Source organism: Perca fluviatilis, chromosome 1, assembly GCF_010015445.1.
Source record: "Perca fluviatilis chromosome 1, GENO_Pfluv_1.0, whole genome shotgun sequence".
NCBI classification, from domain to species: domain Eukaryota; kingdom Metazoa; phylum Chordata; class Actinopteri; order Perciformes; family Percidae; genus Perca; species Perca fluviatilis.
In genome coordinates this window covers 8,423,403-8,429,402 of record NC_053112.1, presented here as the reverse complement: position 1 = coordinate 8,429,402, position 6,000 = coordinate 8,423,403, and positions in this window count along the sequence as shown.

The following is a 6,000-nucleotide window of genomic DNA, read 5'->3' as shown; positions in this document are numbered from 1 at the left end:
GTAATGCTGATGACCGGCCTCATCTCTGTCTTTTTCCACAACAACTTCGCTAAAGTTAACGTTAGCCACCGTTAGCTGTGGCTGAGTGTAGCTGGTAGAAGGCAGCGATTCTTCCAAGCTAACGTTGGCTAGCTCCTCGACATCCTCCTCTTCGTCATCCCAGCTCTTTTTAAAAAGCTCTTTATTCGCGGGACATTTTTTATAGCAGCCGCTTCTTTCTCTCCCTTTTCCACACTTTCACTCGCTGATACAACCCAATCTGCCCGGGGATCAATTACAAATTTATTCCACTCTTTCAATCTCAACTCGTTCTTAGAAAGCTGATCTTGGATCAGTGCGATGTAAACAACCTGCTCTATGCCCACCCACCTTTATCTTTAGCCAATCTACACAGTGCATGCGGCCTTCTCCCAATCATTACATTAAACAACTTTTATTTTATTCTGATTGGATAATTATCACCATAATGATTAATGCCCATTGGGTAATACGGGCTTGATCGCAGTTTGCCAACAAGGGGTGCTGCCGCACCCCCAGCACCCCTACTTCCCGCGCCTATGCAAAAAGGGAAATCATAAGTTGATGTAAACACAACATAAAATTCAAGATGGTTTGAGAACTAACTCCGACATTCTCAGAAAACATTATACAGAGAGGTCAAAAGCATAAACATACTGCATATATGATATAGATAATATGGCTGTAGAAGGTCATCTTTGGCATATCACACAGATGTGCAAAAACAGCATTGAGCTAATTCTCCAGCAATCTTCCCCAGAACATGTTAATGTGATGTTGAGAGAGTTTGGGCTGCTGGGAAGTAAGAAAGCATTTCCTGTCGAAGATGCAGGGGATGGATGCGTCTGATGGTGCACATGAGAAGTTGAGGATCCTGAGAACAGAACAGGGAGCCTGTGGAGAATAGCGTTTATTGAAGCATGCTCAGAAGAGCCCAGTGATCTCCTCTGTGACCGGGTCCAGGTCAAAGGTAAAGGTACACATTCATGTAGCAAAATTCATTCTCTGATATTCTCTGACCTCTGATATATTGATCAATTGTAAGTCGCATCAGCTAAATGACATGTAATGTAAAGTACAACAGACCAAGCTCAGTTAAAAAAAGAAAACCCACTGATCCACTATACACCGTGTGCCGCCCACTCCTTAAATCTTGTGGGTGTTAATACAATGGAAGACTGCTGTGCAGATGTCATCTCTTTTTTTGAACTTCTCTGTATACATTTTGCAGTGCTTCAACCCAATTGCTGGAATATATCTTTTCAAAAACAGCGACTATGACATTAGCCACACGTTAAAATCTCTCTGCGTTACCAAGTGGAGCTGTAGAGCAGACTCAACAAAAGCTCTATGCAGAAATTACAGAGCAATTAGAGATTCATTGGCCAAAATAGCCTCAGACTGTGACGAAAAGAACCAAACCAAACACAAGGCCTCTGCGCCGGTTGCTAAACTTGATACACTTGAGAGTGCAATGATGACCATTTTGTGGGACAGAATATTGGGAAGATTTAAAGCACCCAGTGACAAACGTCAAACAAGTGACATAGATTTAGCAACTGCTGTGCGGTTTTTACAGTCACTGCTCTCCTATGCTGCCACGTTACGAGACCAGTTTGCAGATCTGGAAGAATCAGCACGATCTGTCAGCGCTACACAGGACTATCAGTATGACATTTCACGTAGGAGAAAAGGAAAGAGATTCGCTGACGAGAGTGACAACGATGAGTCTTTATTAATGGCAGTATAAGGGTTAGGGTTAGGATTCAAAGTTGAAACGTACTACGTAATTATCGACAAACTCACTTCTTGCCTATCAAAACGGATCGGTGCTTACACAGATGTGTGTGAGTGTGATGTGCATAAACGAGCTGCGAGGCTGAGTTCCACTTATCCGACAGACCAGGACGCATCCCTAGCAGACAAACTCATACAGTTCATTCACTTTGTGTGGAGTGACACTTCTCCTGCTCAGTTGTTCTTCTGTTCTGGGGACAAATGGCCTTAAGACAACATTTCCGAATGTATATGTTGCACTCAAAATTTTCTTAACACTGCCTGTCTCTAATTGTGAGGGTGAGAGGTCATTTTCTGTTCTAAAACAAGTTAAAAATGTGTAAAGGACCACAATGTCACAGACAAGACTTTCTGCACTTTCTTTGCTGGCCATAGAACATTAAGTAGTTGAAGGTTTGGATTTTGATGATATTGTGCACCAGTTTGCATATTTAAAGTCTAGAAGGAAGGCCGAGGTAGCGGGCTGCCCAGGGGCAGCCCGCTACCTCGGTTAGAGGTAGAAAGCAGTTCTGTTGATTTTCCATTACAGCCTGTTGTCGATGTTGACACCAAGCTATCTGTGGTGTAGTCTAATGTATTGTAGTAGGTATACTGTACAACACACAAACACACAGAAATATATATATATAACTTTGGGCATATCAAAGTTATTCTGAGTGTCAAAGACTTCATTTCCTGCATTCTATGGTGGGAATACCTTTATTTAGCCTATGAGAAGGAAAACACATGACATTCAAAGGATAACAAAAATATAATGGAATATAAAGCAGTAAGGGGGCTTTCACATCAGCGACCTGAGCCTGGATCCCAAAAGTTGACCCCAAAGCAACGAGGACAAAATAAAATAGGCTACTTATATTTGCCTTAAATGTGCGGTGAAGGGTCAATCACCATCTCTCTGGTCTTCTCCACGTTCAGCAGCAGGTGATTCTTCCCGGACTACTCCACAAAGTTGTCCACCAGCGCTCTGTACTCCTCCTCCTGTCCATCCCTTATACACCCAACAACTGCAGAGTCATCAGAGAACTTCTGCAGGTGACATGACTCTGATTTGTACTGGAAGTTCGTTAGGTCAGGGGGGGGGGTGAACCTGCTCTTTACCTAATCCTGCTCCTGTGAGACTCAAAACATCGTTCTGATCTTACGGAAAGAGTTGCTTCGAGTTGCCACGACCGAGTACAAGGCAGACGTGAAAATGATTGTTGATAACAATAAGGTAAACGTTCAGGTTTCACAATGAGTCATTCTAGATAACAAAAAAACTATGGAAACTGCTGTGTCATTTGATCAGGAAGTCACTGCTGCTGTTGTAGAGTGGTCGTGCATGTGTTGTGAGGCTCTTTCTGTGTGTTTTTCGGGGTTGGCTCTTCATGCTGAACTGGTTGGCCCCTGAGTTAGACTATATATACTTTACACATTAATTTGTATTATTTTTGCAAACAAAACACACGTAGTTTACAAATACAATGTTTTATTCTACATTAAACTACCACTACAAGAAGGCTACAGCTGACGTGATTAGACAATTAAACACTGAAATTGACAGAACTGTTTTTAACATTTTCAGTTTCTAAAATATGATGCCTTATAATAGCTATCCTACTTTTAATAGGCCAACTTTATAGGCTGCATTTTCCTGATGATACTTAGCCTTCATACTTTTACTTAAAATAACTGACCCCAAAACAAAAGATTTCTCAGTGGTTTACAGTAGCATCAGATGTACTTAAAAACATACATACATCCAAGAAAGGCCCCATTTTCAAAATGGCAGCCGTCAGGTCCTGGCTGCACCGTTTTGAACCCATGTGTGTTCTATGCTGTGGTGCTGTGTGGCTGAGGGTCTGTTTTTAAGTTTGGTTTTGCGTTGTGAGCCAACGCAAAAAGGGGGAAGTGTGAATAAAATAAGAGAAAGTAAAAGAAAATAAGGATGATTAAGCCTACGCCGTTAACGTGGTAGCTAAGCCCTCAACGAGACCCTCGTGAGGCGATGCTAGATGGGCCACAAAACCTGAAAATGACTAGGTGAAGTTTCAGGTCAGTTCTGGGAACTGGGGGTGTAGAATAAACTGCAATGGAAATGACAGATTTCATGGGTTGATGAATTTATGTTTGAAGTAATTTCGCATTGTAGTCTATACCTCAAAAGGTAGCAAAATTCAAAGAAAAAGAAATGGCGGAATCATGCCTTAGGAAGGAAAAAAGGCAATAAGGTAGGCCTAATAGGGATGATTACGCCGTTAACGTGGTAAGCCCTCAACGAGACCCTCGTGAGGCGATGCTAGATGGGCCACAAAACCTGGATGATTACTAGGTTTCTAAAGTCCAGGTCAGCTCTGGGAGCTGGGGGTGTAGGTTAACTCCAGTGTAGATTGCCAATCGTTTCATGGGTTGACGAATTTATGTCCGAAGTAATCTCGCATTGGAGTCTATACCTCAAAGGTAGCAAAAAATAAAAAAAGGGGGGAAAATAGCATAGGGATTTTATAGGCCAAAATGCATTTTTGTTGATTGTGTGTGTATGAGACAGTATGAGTGTGTGTGTGTGTGTGTGTGTGTGAACAGCGGTACCTCTGCGGTGTGTGATAGACTGTGTGTGCGTGGCATATTTCATGATGATGTCCTGTTTATTAGATATATAAATATATATCTGTTTCGGTTGTGAACAGGAGTTTTAGTTAAAATATTCTGGTCATTACAGTTAAAACTATGAGTCTCTTCTGAGAACGTTTCCAAAGTTTGTTAAAGAGTTATGAGTCTCTCTCTTGAGAGAACGTTTTTGAAAATCTGTTAAAACCATGAGTCCCCTTTGGAGGGAACGTTGAATGTGTTCAAATGTATGAGCCTTCTGGAAGGACGTTATGATCTTATAGAGAAGATATGTTTTTAGATTAAAAAAAAAAAGTATAGGTTGGCAGATTAGGGTAAAATAAGTGAAGAAGGAAACAGAGAGAAAAAATAGACTATAGTCAAATTAAGAAGTTTCAAAGTAAGATTTGTGTTGTATGTTTTGTGTTGTTTGTGTTGGTTTGTGTGTTTTGTTTTGTGTTGCTTAGTTGGGAGTGCGATTTTGGAGAACTTGTCACTCTGAAGTTGCACTGGCAACTGAAACTGCGCATGTCTAGAATTTAAGGAATGTTAGGGTCCACACACGTTTAAGCCACTTCCTGCCTGCACTGGGGTGCTGCAGCCTGTGCTGCAAAGATGAGAAGAGGGGGAGACTTAGGGGCAGCTTGAGATGAAGTATTCTGTTTGTTAAAGTAGCGGTTGTTTGACTATGAAACTATTTGATTGAGATCCATTGAATCTATAAATGAGAGTTATGTTGACAGATATAAAGAAAGAAAAATAGAAAAATGTCATAAAACATCTAGAGAAATGGCATAATAATTTAAAATGTCTTTCTAATTAGGAAACCTTAACTATGCTTGCTTCTGAAGCATGAAAAGAGAAAAATTGGGAGAAAGATTTGAGGGTAAAAGTAGGCATGAACAAGGCTCAGGCCTGAAGAGAAAAAAAAAGGGGGAAGGAAAGAAAAAGATTAACAGCTGGCATAGGTGATTTGCATCTGGAACCCAGACCAGTGATTGATCACCCTGGAATAAGAAAATTCCAGCCTCTATACCTCTATTGGAAGTAAGAGATGAGAGGACTGATTACTGGGCTCCAGGATTGTCACCTCTGCCATTCCAAAATGTTGAATCACTTGTTTTGAGTGGCAAGGCATCTAAAATGATTTTACTTTGAATAAAATCAAAATTCAAAATCAAAATTTGATAATTTTATAAGGTTTTTGATTTTACTGAAAGTTCCCTACTGTCACATGTGGTCATGTCGTTGTGCCAAGGAAATTAGTGACATTTGTGAAGATGGGAACCAAAGCGAATTAATCTGATTTCTGTGAAATTAATTCAATCCTAATGAAACATTAGACTGAGTTGGTTCATATATTTTGTACATTAAAGGGGTAACAATTGTTGCAAAAGATAGTTAGGAAAGTTGAGAGAAAATGGTAAGCATATGTTGCAGAAAGGGAAAAGAAAGTTTTATGAGACAATGGAAAGAAAATAACGCATAACTTTAAGGGAAAGTTAAGGGTACAAGAATGTACTAAGTTGGTTAAAGACAGAAAGAGAGTGTTGTGAAAGTGACAGAAAGACAAAGAAAGAGATGAATGTATTTTTG